General features: G+C 36.7%; 1 protein-coding gene across 9 annotated transcripts in view; it reads right to left on the bottom strand.

Annotated features, from left to right (window-relative positions):
* The window catches only part of SCN3A (sodium voltage-gated channel alpha subunit 3), a 121271-nt gene extending 112615 nt beyond the window's left edge, over nucleotides 1–8656 (bottom strand). For 5 of the 9 annotated variants that reach the window (XM_027558931.1, XM_027558961.1, XM_027559030.1 and 2 more), the window contains exon 1: nucleotides 8452–8656. The gene's annotated coding sequence lies outside the window, so the exon portion shown is untranslated. The remainder of the gene's footprint in view (nucleotides 1–8451) is intronic. The other 4 variants (XM_027558970.1, XM_027558978.1, XM_027558986.1 and 1 more) reach the window with 2 other exon arrangements.
* Nucleotides 8657–13056: the final 4400 nt, after the last annotated feature.

Below are 13056 nucleotides of genomic sequence, written 5' to 3'. Positions count from 1 at the left end.
CTCAGTCGTGTCCGATTCTTTGCGACCCCATGAATCGCAGCACGCCAGGCCTCCCTGTCCATCACCAACTCCTGGAGTTCACCCAGACTCACATCCATCGAGTCAGTGTTGCCATCCAGCTATCTCATCCTCTGTCGTTCCATTCTCCTCCTGCCCCCAATCCCTCCCAGCATCAGAGTCTTTTCCAATGAGTCAACTCCTCACACGAGGTGGCCAAAGTATTGGAGTTTCAGCTTTAGCATCATTCCTTCCAAAGAAATCCCAGGGCTGATCTCCTTCAGGATGGACTGGTTCATTCTTATTAATATTTTACTGGTTTGTTATTTATATTTTTATTGTAGACCACCTAAGTACTTTGAATATAAAGGTAGGATGTCATTTTTTAAAAAAAAAATCAGTGATCTAATCCCAGTTTGAGAATCCAAGCACCGTTTCATCGACGTCTACCATAAACTGAGCCCAGATATAATATAGTGTTGCTTCTGTTCACCATGCAACCACTAGCCTCCTGTTTCAAAATATATGTATTCTCATCCTGAGATTTAACAGCTCTTTCATATTGGATGATAATTTTCGTGACCTGGTTGAAAAAGTGGTAGAAATCATGAAGAAAGCATAGTTAAGTAGAAATATTAAAGGATGTTTCTCCAGAGGAAAGACTTTAGGATATAATCTGCTCTGAAGGATGGAGAGGATTGCTTTTATAGAGGCTACCACAGACTCTCCCTAGTTGTGGAAAGGATTGTGGGAAATCAACATGGAAAAGCAACTGCGATGTTAACCCAGAAAATGTTGAAAAGGCTGACTCACCTTCATAATGGAATTCGTTTTAGGAAAATCAATTCATTATTAATTCCACTTAACTATTAGTTTTTTTAACTATTTTTAACTATTTTTCCTCAGAAATGCCACTTTCTGACAATACATTTTTAAGTGACCTTTGGCTTTAAATAATTTGTTGGTTTACAGATCTGCTTTACCTCGAAATGTGCCACAATTGAAGTTTCAATAACTTGAAATCAATGTTTTGTTTCCAATTGAATGAACTGGCTATTTGAAAAATTATCTTTCAATGACCACTCTTATTTGATTTTAAGACTTAATTTTCAAAGGAACAATTTACAAGGTACAGAATAAGAAGAGGGCAAATCTCTGGTTGTACAATTTGAACTTCATGGATGCTTATGTCCAAGTGTGCACAATTGTTTGTATTGTTAGTTTGAAAAATACATCACAACCAGCAGCTGAGTCAACTTTCTAATAGAGGTAAGGGTAGGAAATTACCAATTTGAAATATAAAACTGCTTAAACATATAGAGTAAATACCAGTGTTTTTAACCGAAGGGGAAATGGACACGAATGTACTTTTTGTTACTTTAAGTATTTGCATAGTCTTTTAACTTAACACGTGCCCACTTCTTAGAATTTTGAAATTATTCTAAAAGCCATTTCTCAGTTGTCTTTCACTTCTTTAGCCAAACTTTCACTAGCTTTTCTTGTTTTTCTCCATCTTTCTTTAGTCAATTGCTTTTCAAACCTGACTGCATATTTGAACTATTCTTGCAGAGCTTTTAAACACTGATGCCCAGGCTCAGCCCAGTGCATTGAATTGAATTGGCCTAAGGTGGAGCAAGCTTTACTCTTTTTTTTTTTTTTTCAGCTTTGCTCTTTTTGAAGCTTCCCAGATGATTCCAGTGTGTAGCCAGAGCTGTGCCCTACTCTCTGAATAAGCTCATCATGTTTTATCTGTTTCCATTTTCTCTCAGATGTTTGCATCTCTATTTCCTTTAAACTGTTTTTTTTCCCCCTCCTTTTATTATTATTGGTGAGGTTTAAAAAATCTGACTTTTTTTTTTTCAGTTTTCATTTTGCTTTTTATTTCTGATTTTCCATGTACTGGTGAAGAAGTTCTCATTCCAGACATATGTATTTGATTTTTATTCTCTATACCACCAAGTTTTACATCAATGAAAAAGAATGCAATATATTTGTGTATTATACTTTTGCCTGTTCTTTCAATGCTAATATAATAATGTACTTTAATTTTTGGAACTGATATATTAAGATTGATAGTAGAGCCCAATAAAATTGTTGAAAACTAATATGAAGAATGGGTTTACTTGAGTTGTCATCATTAATGGCTATGATTAAAGATACTTTAATAAGATATTTTGGAACTTTGAGACCATGTTAACTCAAGGACATGTAAATATTCTATTAATTATATCTTTTATCTTTTCTCAGCTAAGGGACATGTTTTTCCTACAAATTTCAATAATTTCAGAATAGTCTAGAAGTGAGAATATTACATACTTCATCAACTAGCATAGCCGTAACAAGATATCCATAGCAAGAGAAGTATTAATAGCAATAAAAAAAAGGGGAGTAAAAGGGATCTAAGTAGATAAAATTCAGTGAAGTAATTAGCAGCAGTAAAAACAGAATTTTGGGAGGGAATATGTAGAACATCCTAGGATTTGAAATGAAAGAGAAAAATGGTGGACAGTTAGTTAAGCCTGGAGGAGCAGATAGGAACTATGAGTGCCTGTGTGGCACTTCCTGCAAATACAGTCAAGCCATTTCTTCTCCATGAAGTTTATTTACCCTTATTGGTAAAAATACTGGTTAGATTGGCAAAAGGAAAAAATACCTGGCCAAAAATCCCTTGGCCATATCCTGCCTGTAGGTATGCTTTGTGGAATCTATCCAATATTGTAAATAATTTGAAATAGATGATAACATTTAACAAGAGGGAAGTTTCTCAAAAAAGAAATCTAGATTTTAAGCTTCTTTGGAAAAATCGTTAAATTCAATAGTCTCCTGGCCCTTAGGAGCAGTCCCTCTTTAGAAAGCACGTGGGCTGTGGAGTTTTTTAGTCCCAACCTGACTTGCTTTACTCATTTCTCTCACCTGCATCATGCATGTAGGAATTTGGGCTTGTTTCTTGGAGAATTCATTCTTAAGTGTATGCCATCCATGGTGTAAGTTCCATGAAAAGAAATTGCTCGGAATACTTTGTCTATGGCCCTACCATGCTGAATGTACTCAGTCTCATCAGAATACTTTGCAAAAGCAATTTACATAAAGAAAAATAAATGTTACAAGCAAAAACAGCAAGGACACAGAGAAGCTAACAAACAGGTGATTGGTTCTCAAATAGAGGCGTGAGCCGATTAAATGTGTCCTATTAATAAGCTCTGCGTGAATATTTGGGGTTTGGTTCAGAAGTGCAATGTCACTTAATAACAGGAGCTGGGATTTAGTGAATTATTCCAGTTCAAGCTCTTGGAAAAAGAAAAGGACAAAATGTTCTGTACGACCGAAGTAAGAATAGAGTATCTTCTGAATATTAGGAGATTAAAATTCCCAAAAGTGAGCTTCTTGGCAGAAAATGGCCAAGGTTATTTAAGGAGTGACTTCCCATCTTTGAAATCACCCATTGAATAAAACAATATTAAACTACTGTTTAAAAATTTAAAGACCATCATTTCTTTCTCTTTCCTCCAGCTCAGAGCTTAATCACATGCAGGGCTCCCTATATGCAGTCTGCAAAAGCATGAAAACCTAATTCAACTATTACAGAAATAACTCCAAACTTTTAAAAGGTTTCTCTGAACTAAAACAACCCCTGAGAATTCCCTAATACAGCTACCACCTAGCATATATTTATATGCACTGTATTTGTGTTTAATAGGTAGATTTAATTTGTAAGCATGCTTATAAGTTACTTTGCAGTTACTCTCTATTCATTTATCTTGAGCAGAAATTTCTTTAAAGTTCTCTCTATAAAGTCCTTTTTTACTTCAAAGCCTGGACAAAAGAGGTGGAATATTATAAGAATCACTCAATAAATAGGAGGCATATTAAAACTTCTGTTATGCAGTTGAGTAGGTATTCATATAAAATTTAAAGAATTCTTCTATTGTGGCTAATTAGATGTCTGAGCATAGATTCAGATTTCAGATATCTACAGAGTTGGTGCCCATCAGACAGGTCAGCAAGCACATCTTTGCTTAGCAAGAGAGCAAGATTTTCTTTATTAACTTACTTTCAGGTAAAATTAACAGAAAATTAACACTATTCTGCTCTTAACTCTACACATAAACCCATTAAAATGTATGCAAAGAATGTGTTAACTTCACCCCAGTGTGAAAAATATTATCAAGTAAAGCTGAACTAAAGTGGTAGTTTTCTAATCAAAGATAAATATATGAACTTGCAACCCAAGAGGCAATAAAATTGGCTTTTATCCTTCCCAGATTTTATAACTACCTCAAAGAACAACCTACCTCAAGAACTTGTAGTTTGGATACCAGGTTCTACATAGGATTGCCATTAAAGGTGTTTATGGTGTAAAATTCAAGTGGAAGTACAGATAATTTAGGATTAAAGTTAATAAAAATTTCAAATAGATCCCTAGGACGAAAGTATACTGTTAATATCCTAAATTATATTTCAGGAGTTACGTGTGTGTGTTATCATATCTGACTCTGTGACCCCACGGATTGTAACTCACCAGGCTTCTCTGTCCGTGGGATTCTCCAGGCAAGAATACTGGAGTGTATTGCATTCCCTTCTCCAGAGGATCTTCCTCACCCAGGGATCGAACCCTAGTCTCCTGCATTGCAGGCAGATTCTTTACCATTTGAGCTATAGGGAAGTCCTTATTTCAGGAGCAGGTGGATAAATTAATCCTCAAGTTTTAGAAAACTGGTAAAACAATCATCAATATTAAGGTAGAATGAATAATATATTTTAGATGACAAGGTAAACATTATTCCCAACCTTCAGTGAGTTCACAGTGTTCCTATACATGAATGATGATGAGAAAGAAAGCAATCTGAACAGCCGCTCATGCAAAGACATTTCACCATCTAGTCACATTTCATTCCTCAGTGGAAAAAAAGTGTTTTTTTAATATGCTTCCACTTATGGGTGCTTTCATTTAACCCCTAAAAATAAGGAATCAGAAGAGCTGGGAATGAGCTGGAGTCAGGAAGATGGACTAAAGCAGGGCACTGTCTAATTGAGAAACTTTCCCCTCGTGTCTTGAAGACTCTCAAACTCAAGGCCATCTCAGATCTGTCTAATCATAAGCCCATTAAGTCGTCTTGGCTGCCATGAAAATGAAACTGACATCACAGTTATTTGAGTCAGTTTAAAGAGGCCTAGGGTGGTTGAAGGGAAGGATTGGGAGGCCTGGGGTGCTGAAAAGACCTCCCAGCTCTAGCTCCCTAAGATCCCAGTAGCACACAGCTGTCAAGAGCATGAAGCTGGGTTTGTAGAAAAAATCCTTTGTAGAGAAGCAGAGATTTTGCTGTATGTCAACAGTTTCATCCGGCACAGTTTGACTTTCCACCCTTTATTGCACCATCAATTCTATTTAAACAGTAGATAGTTTGAGTTGATCACACAGCCTACACATGCAGTCATTTCTGGGATTTAGGTTCTTTAACTTGATGGTCATAGTGAAATTAATTCTTGGTGAAACCTAATTTTTTTTCTGACTTCACAGAGGCCTTCTGTCTAATAGTTGTATTGATTAAAGCACAAGCGAAATAAAGCCTTTTGCCCCTATTTTGTTAAAAAGAAAAAGGCCTTAGAAGTGGGGTCCATGATAATGTATCATTGGCAAAAGAGTGGTCTTCTAGAAGGTATGAGAGTTCTATGAGCAATTCAGGAAATGGCTAGGATGTTAACACTAATTGATATTATTATAGAGAACACATTTTGTTGTGTTTCAGCAAGGGCATGCTTCCAGGATAAGAACTATTCCCTTTTCAACTACGGAATTTCTTGGCAGTTTCACTGTATTCTTCCTGTTGTTGTAGAAGATGCACTACCATCACCAGCATTAAAAAATAATACCTGTTCCTTTTGGCAAGCGTTGGTGAACAGGGGAGGAGGGATGGGTTGGCACTTATTTGTGCCCCAGGATATGTAATAAACACTGGACAGACAGTATTTATTTACACAATGCTGCAATGTCAGCATCATCATTCCTGTTTATACAGGTGATATGATACAGGCTCATAAGATTAAAATCTTTGTTAGTTAATAGTGGACCTAGGATTCATTTGGGACTTCCCAGGTTGCTCAGTGGAAGGAATCCACCTGCCAATACAAGAGACGCAAGAGACACAAATTCGATCCCTGGGTCAGGAAGATCCCTGAAGTAGGAAATGGCAACCCACTCCAGTATTCTTGCCTGAAAAATTCCATGGACAGAGGAGCCTGGTGGGCTGCAGTCCATGGGATTGCAGAGAGTTGGACACGATGGAAGCAACTAAGCACACACAATCACGTATATGAATCAAGCGCATACACACACACACACACACACACATATAAGATTCATTCCACTCGCCATTGCTCTTAACCGCTTCTCCATGTTGCTTTCTGGTTGTTCCCACCACAGAAGGAACTGGCTAAGGACCTTTAAACATCTCTATTTCTCTATCCTCATGTTTAGCACAAGATTAATGGTAATATAAAACTCAGTGAAAATCAGATATATATCAGATTACAGTTAAGCTGAGAAATCAATTGGTGAAAATCCAGATAAATTAGGAACAATGAATGAAAAGTGTCCTTATATATCCTTGATTCCCATTTCCATATTTTACAAGTGTCCCTTCTGAGGCAACAAAACTCATTAGTAGCAGAATTTGAATCAGAAATCAAGACTTCCAGCTCAGTGCCCAACCTATTTTTCTCTACCACACCAGTACATTACAGTATTATTTTTGACCTAACAAATGAAGTCACTACTAGTTCTTTTTAAGAATAAGATACCAAATGTACTTGATACATCATTTAATCGAAACATGTTTGATTTCTAACAATTTTCAAAGAGCACATTTGGTGAATAACTCTGTATGCATTTGCTCTTCACATGGTTACTACAAATATAGAAAGAATTAAGAGATTCTTGCAACTATACTGATAAAAATATTACTAATAGGAACAAAATAGAAGCATCCATTCATATATATAAAACAGTTCAGAAAGACCAGCTCTGGTGTTTACACAGAACAAAGTTAAATTCAGTCACCTGTAGTGAAGCTTGGAGTGTACAAAATGCTCAAGCCAATTAGCATCCTTTTCTGGGAACCCTTTTCAAAGAAACAGTTTTCTTTATAGCCAATGGTAGGAGCTCAAAAATATACAAGACCCAGGGATTTTCTCTGAGGCAACCACTATTTTGTAATTTTTTAGAGGAAGTATTATTGCTAGCCAAGGTAAAATCTTGGATGAGAAATCAGTATTTTTCCATATCATTAGAGATTATAGTTGTTTTTAAAGCAGAGGCCGCAAGTTCTATTTTTAGGCTGGTTTGACCAGTACTGACTAGAAACCCGTGTTGAAATCAGAGGTCTTTATTCCACACAGGGCACTCACTGCTTGGACTGATTGTGATGAAATGTTTTCATGCATAATCTTCTAAGTATATACACTTTTATCTTTGTCTCCATGTGTTACATTATACCACCTGTTGTATTTTTTAAAAACCTCTATGATTTTTAAAACTCTTCATTAAATGAATACTTATAGATTTTCTGCCAATAATTTTCTGTTCTATGTGATTGCTAATTGAATGCAATCTTTATGATTATTCTATAAAATATTTTAAAGAAACTGCAGAAAATATAGATTATAAAATAAATAATTGCTTTTTGTCCAAGTAGCCCTCCTTGATAAATAGTAATAATAATGATAATAATAACCAGTTATTAAAATATACACAGAAAAAATACAGAAATATATAAAGCTTATAACTCATCAAGAGAGTACAATACCCTTTAAATCAATAAAGTGGTAAATAATGTAAAATGAATATGTTAAAATAAAAAATAACACATAATGGAGTATTTAGGGATAGTTTTAATACTAGAAGGTTAAATCTCATTTTAATGGGTTAGTATTGGTGAGAATAGATTATTTTACAGACCAATGGTAATGTTTTTCAAACAGCTATACACCTCTATATTGTTATCATTCCCTATACGCATGGCCTCCCAAAGCTGTTACAAAAAGACTAAAGCATGAGAATGATAGTCCCAATGTCACTATACATTTATGTTCAAAAAACACTAGGCACACTGGACATTTAAATAGAGAAAGTATAGCCACAAAATCAATTAGGTTAGCTTTGTGTAATAAAAATATTTCCTCTTGACTACAGTGAATCCTAGGCATCTACATGTTTCACAAATACAAGCTCAGTAATGCCTAGTCTGTACCATAAGTCACCATTTCTAGACAGAGGCTCTTCCTTTGAGATAAAGGAATAGTAAGCAGTTTACACATCAAACGATGCCTTTGGCCCTTGTAATTGACATTAAAACAACATTAGGTTAAAAATAGCAGCATGAAGATGATTTAAAATAAGAGAAATGATCTGGTTGTTAAATTCTATGTTTCAGAAAATTGAACGTTTTGCCAGCTTACCTGATGAAACAGAGCCTTATGGATCACAGCATAACAAAGCCCGCATCCAAGATGGTTAGAGTATAAAGAGCCTTCCCCTGCAGTTGTTCAAATTTTTGGCCACAGAGGTTTACATATTAACTACAATGCTTCCCCCCCAACCCCCCCTTTGCTTTCTCTCTGAACAAGAAAACAAAGAAACCTTTCCAGAATCCTCTCTGCTTATGCCTCCGCTTCCTGTTCTGAGATTCACTCTATGGTACCCAACATATATCAGAAAACAGCTTTGAGGGGAAAAAAAAAAAGAAAAAAAAAAAAAAGCTGACAGCACTCGACATGGTACCGCCATCTACTGGCAGACACACAAAATTGAACAAAAGGATAAACATCCCCATTATTCTTTATCATACCTATGCCCTACACATGAATATGTAAAAAATATTCTTTTGCATACTAAATTGTTGGAGTATGCACAGTTTTCTGATATTATATACTTTTCTAAATTTTATGTTTACAATGTTGATTCAACCATAAATGAATACAATTAAAAACCCTCCAAATTTCTGTTTGAAAATCAGATTTATGGACTACATGTAGAGTTTTGCAAAATCTCTCTTGTGGCCTGCTCTAGTCTTCTGAAAACTTTGTCTTCCCACTGGATTAATTCTTTTTGAGTGAATAATCTGTCTCCTTAAAGAACAAGGTAATAGTCATTCACTGGCAGTCATTTTGTGTTGCTTTTTTTGTAAAACATTTGTAAGTAGTAATATCTGGGAAAGTATTTTTAACTTCAGTGAGGCTTATGTAATTTAGATCTATGGATTATGTGTTCTATGTATACGACAGGAGGAACAGGTAAAATTCATCTTACATATGATAATATAATCAAAGGTTATATATTATTATATCTATGTCTTTAAAATATTAAGAAAACATGGCTTATAAGGATATTGAAACACACAATACATAAGCAAAATGACTTTATCAGTTTATTAAGAGATTTCTTAACTAATCAAAGTGCATTTCATTTGACTTTTCAATTTAATTTAGAGAAAGCAACTATAATTTTATTAGTTTTTCATTAATTAAATATATTCATATTAGGGAACACCTTAATATACATCAGGCTCTATGGTAGCTTTGAAAAGACAAAGATGAAAACACAGTGCTTGTCATCAAGGAGCTTATGTATAATGAAGAGAGGAATATAACCGATGCCATTTTTTTTTTTTTTTTACTATGTGCTCAAGGAGTACTTAGTTTTTTAATTCTAGCCCCCATTTGCCTAATGGCAGAAAAATAAATCCTGTCAGTTTGAGGTGGACTGAGTCACTTGGGAATTTTTCTAGTGATTTCAGGTTTACAATCTTCTCACGGGGACTGATCTCAGTCCGGAATATATTTAAGGAAAGCAGAATATGATCCCCAGCCTCCCACTTCTCTTCGTGGCCATTTAGTGGGCTGTGCGTGCTGCAGTCCATGGGGTCGCAAAGAGTTGGGCACAACTGAGCGACTGGATTGAGAGTCTTGAATGATTCTGGAACATCATCAACCCTTCACTCAGACATCTGCCAATGTGCCTATATTCCTGTTGGGCCCCAGAAGCTCCATCGATTCAGTTTTGCATGGCAGCATCCCCTCTTCATGACCATTAGTTACCTCAGGTTTTGTCAGCTCTTTCTCTTGGGTAACTTTTGCTTCTGTACTTAGGGGAGGAGGGAAGAAAAGCAAGTAGCAACTTTCCAGGGTCACTTTGGGCTATAATTAGCTGACGTAAGTCCCACGTCCCAGGCACCCCACACGGCCATCTCTTGCCTCCTGTTTCCATCCCATGGAGCATAATATGCTCTGTGGGCTTCAAAAAAATAAGGCGCAGTCCCTGCTATATTAGAAAATTTCAGCTTCTTATCTTTCTGCTTTTTAGCTACTCCTGGGGAAGGCAAACTATGTAGGAGGTCCTTAACAGACACCCCAGTTGGTTTGAGTCTTGCTTCCTCACAGACTTCCTTTCCAGCCCCCAAAGAGTATAGCTTGAATCTCTTCCTTCTGTGCCAGTAGTAAACTGGATCCAAAAGTTTTCCTCGGAAATCGTCTGTCTTATACATAATGTGATAATTTGCTGCTACAGCAAAGGATCGCACTGGTTAGCTCAGACCCACAGACATTTATTATCTCACAGTTCTGGAGGTTTGAATTCCTAAGTCAAGGTGTCAGTGGAATCATGCATCTTCTGAAAACTAGCATCCTCCCTGTGTCTTTCAGCTTTTGGTAGCCCAGATATTCCTTGGTGTGTGACACTAATTCTAGTCTTTGTCTCCATCTTTCCGTAGTGTTCTCCTACATCTCTTTGTATCGTCTTCCCTCTGTGCTGTCTCCACGTCCAAATTTCTCCTTTTTATAATGTCACAAGTCATTTTGCATTAGGGTCAACTGTAATGATTTCATTTTAATTTGCTTATCTCTGTAAAGACCTTGGGCTTCCTGCTGGCTCGGATAGTAAAGAATCCACCTGCAATGCAGGGGACCCGAGTTTGATCCCTGGCTTGGAAAGATCCCCTGGAGAAGGAAATGGCAACCTACTCGAGTATTTTTGCCTGGAGAATCCCATGAATGGAGGAGCCTGGTGGGCTACAGTTGCAAAGAATCAGACACAAATGAATGACCAACACTTTACTTTTTTTCAGAAAGACCTTATTTCCAAGTAAGGGCATATTTTGAGCCCCTTGAGATTAGGATTTCAAATCTTTTTTTTTTTTCTTTCTTTTTCTGAGGATATGTGGGTGCAGTTCAACTCATACACTTAGATTAACACCTTTTAAATTTAAAATACAAGAATCTGATGATTCTTTTTTATGTTTCCCATAACAGTTCCCCATAGGGAATGATAGTTTAGATATCTGGCCAGAATGTTAGGGAGTGGCTGGGGGAAGAGCCTCGGGTAATAGTGAAGAAATTAAATAATAACAATAACAAAAACCCAAATTTATTCAGTACTTTGTGCCAGATGTTTTTCTATGCATTTTGCATATATTCATTTAACGCACTCCTAGAAGGTATTATCACATACATTCTACAGATGAAACAGTGAAATGTGGAAGAAAGTAAAAGCATATCAGTTAGCACTTTGCATATCTTACCATACAGGCAATTGTAATCTAGTAAGATAACTGTTATGATACAAATATGTACCAAGTGCTGGAGGAGCAGAAAGGAAATGAACTTCTGCTAATTTAGACTGCTGCTACTCACACATTCAGGGAAAATTCAAAACAATTTACCATTTTGTCGTATACATTTTCTGTCATGAGATATTTCTCTTTTTGAGGAACTTTTATTTTTTTCTCTTGTCACAGACAAATTTATCCCTTCACTGCATGCTAAGTCGCTTCAGTCATGTCTGACTCTTTGCGACCTTGTGGACTGTAGCCTGCCAGGCTTCTTTGTCCGAGGGATTCTCCAGGCCAGAATACTGGAGTGGTTGCCATGCCCTCCTCCAAGGGCTCTTCCCAACCCAGGGGTTGAACCCACATCTGTTATGTCTCCTGCATTGGCAGGCAGGCTCTTTACCACTAGTGCCAACTGGTAATGTTTATTAACTGCCAGTCCCTAGCATGCCATACTAATTTTTCCACTAATAATGTTACTTAGAAGTATGTTCATTCTGATGTCTACTTTTGGGTATTCATTTGCTCAGGAGAGTTCCTGGTAGTGTTTTCTGGAGAACCGATTTTTATTTTAGATGATTCTAAGCTCTGTGTGTGTGTGTGTGTGTGTGTGTGCATGTACACACATTAAAGTATAAACCTTATTCTTAGGACATTGAGGGGGAATTATCATGGGATAAAATTTGGGGGAAGAAAAAGAAAAGCAATGAAGTTCTATAACAAATCAACAGACAGAATTATAATTATAGCAAGAATTATATAATTCTTACTGAATATAAATTATATTGGATGAATATAAATTATACCAGATTTTACAGACAGAATTCATACATCATCATGAAATTATTTGCCTTATCTGATTCACATAGTCGTTGCTGTCGGGAGCCACATTAGGCATTTCTGACAAAATGGAGGCACGGCCCCAACCCCCTCTCCTCATCTTGCAGGCACGGCCCCGGGATGGAGTTAGGCCTTGTGATTCTGACTTGTTCTTTCCTTTCTTCCGTTGAATTGGCTGGAAAGAATGTTAAGGTGCTTGAGAGAAGCATGAGAAGCTTTGTGCCTACAAAGCCTTCTGCAGTTGTGCCCAGAAAATAATCTATAAACTAACCATTGACATTTGTTCAAGGATCTTTACAAAGAATGTCCCAGGATGAGCATGTAGGCTTCAGCTTGAGGCCATGGGAAGGATTGTTTTCTGAGACCTGTTTGTGAGGGAAATATTTATGGCAAAAGAAGTTTGCTGAGTTTAGGGTTTAGGAATAATTAAGAAAACAGAGACATTACTTTGCCAACAAAAGTCCGTCTAGTCAAGGCTATGGTTTTTCCAGTGGTCATGTATGGATGTGAGAGTTGGACTGTAAAGAAAGCTGAGTGCAGAAGGATTGATGCTTTTGAACTGTGGTGCTGGAGAAGACTCTTGAGAGTCCCTTGGACTGCAAAGAGATCCAACCAGTCCATT

The sequence above is a fragment of the Bos indicus x Bos taurus genome, chromosome 2 (genome assembly GCF_003369695.1).
Source record: "Bos indicus x Bos taurus breed Angus x Brahman F1 hybrid chromosome 2, Bos_hybrid_MaternalHap_v2.0, whole genome shotgun sequence".
Taxonomy (NCBI): Eukaryota; Metazoa; Chordata; class Mammalia; order Artiodactyla; family Bovidae; genus Bos; species Bos indicus x Bos taurus.
Note: the sequence above shows the minus strand (reverse complement) of the source record. Positions and strands in the feature narration are given on the sequence as shown.